Source organism: Echinops telfairi, unplaced genomic scaffold (assembly GCF_000313985.2).
Source record: "Echinops telfairi isolate 266 unplaced genomic scaffold, ASM31398v2 ScPeMD7_18;HRSCAF=68, whole genome shotgun sequence".
NCBI classification, from domain to species: Eukaryota; Metazoa; Chordata; class Mammalia; order Afrosoricida; family Tenrecidae; genus Echinops; species Echinops telfairi.
The window spans coordinates 84,698,209-84,700,004 of NW_022103915.1; positions in this window are offsets into that span (position 1 = coordinate 84,698,209).

Genomic DNA, 1,796 nt, shown 5'->3' on the forward strand with positions numbered 1-1,796 from the left:
CACAAGGATCAACCTAGAACCCCTCCAAGGGGGACGAATAATGAAAAAGTGGGTAAGGGGCGATGGAGGATGATGTAAGATATGGAAATAATAATCTATAACTTATCAAGGGTTCATGAAGGAGGGTGGATGGGGGAGGGTGGGGAAGAAATGGGGAGCTGATATCAGGGGCTCAAGGGGGAAGAGAATGCTTTGAAATTGATGATGGCGGCATATGTGCAAATGTGCTCGACACACTGGATGAATGTGTGGTTTGTGATAAGAGATGTAAGAGCCCCCAATAAAAGTATTTAAAAAATAAACAAATAAAAGATGTTTTCCATATAATATAGGCATACTCATTACAGAAAATTTGTTAAATACTATTTATTTTCTCACATAGTTGAGATCATTTGTTTGTACAATTTGTAATCTGTGTCACTTGATATCATGAGTATTTCCCTATGCTATTAAATTGTCTTTGACAGCACTGATTTTAATGGCGGCTTACAATTTAATTGCATGGATGATTTATTTAACCATTCCTCTATTGTACAGCCAAGCTGTTGTTTTGCTTTTTAATATATATGCAAAAAAGTGACACTAAGCATTTTTCTCTTTGCCCTCACTTGTGAAGTTTTTCTTTCTTGTCTTTGTGAGGATTTCCTAGGATGGCTTTCCAGAAAGAACATTATAAATTACGTTTTAAGGCTAAGCTCTTAGTCTGGAGTCATATGATGTAGACCAGTGGTTCTCAACCTTCCTAATGCCGCGACCTTTTAATCCAGCTCCTCATGTTGGGGTGACCCCCAACCATAAAATTATTTTCGTTGCTACTTCATCACTGTAATTTTGCTACTGTTATGGATCAGGTAACCCCTATGAAAGGGTTGACACCCACAAGTTGAGAACTGCTGATGTAGATTTACCCTATGGGGGAAAAAATAAACAAACAAACCTTAAGTGGGCAAGTTATTTAAACTCTCTAAACCTTAGTCTCTTCAACCATAACGCTGCCTCCCTCACAGCAGGGTTCTTGTCAAGAGTTAAGAGTTCATCCAATGTAAAGTGCTTCTCATAGAGCCTGGCCCCAACTCAAGGTTCAGGCAATATTAGCTATTATTGTTAGCTATCACAGATTGAATTAACATATATAACCACACACATATATACATATCCAACCAGTCTGTTTTGATTTGTTGCTTCTATTCTTATGCAAACTGCACATTGTAACTATTTATATTTTTCTTATTTCATAAAGGGTTTGAGGAAAGGGCTAAAAATAATCAATTGAATTCCTTCTCTTTCTCCTCTGTTTGAATTTCTTTTCTTTTCTTGTCTGATTTTTATTACAGATGAATGGTGGAATCGTTTTATCAAGTAACAAAAGATTTCATTAGAATTGTGATTGAATGTTGTAAAATTGAGAAATTAATTCAGGAAGAGTTGACATCTTTATAAGATGTATTTTTTTTCCATTTAAGAACATAGCTTGTCTCCATTTTTTCCAGTATTCTATTATATATCTCTACAAAAATTTGTTTTTAATCATTTTATTGGGGGCTTGTACAATTCTTATCACAATCCCTACATACATCCATTGTGTCAAGCACATATGTACATTTGTTGCCCTCATCATTCTCAAAACATTTCCCTTCTACTTTAGCCCTTAATATCGGCTGCTCATTTTCCCCCTCCCTCTCCCTTCCCCCTCCCTCATGAACCCTTCATAATTCATAAATTATTGTTTTGTCATATGTTACGGTGTCTGACGTCTCCCCCCACCCTTCTCTGTTGTCTGTCCCCCAGGGAGGAGG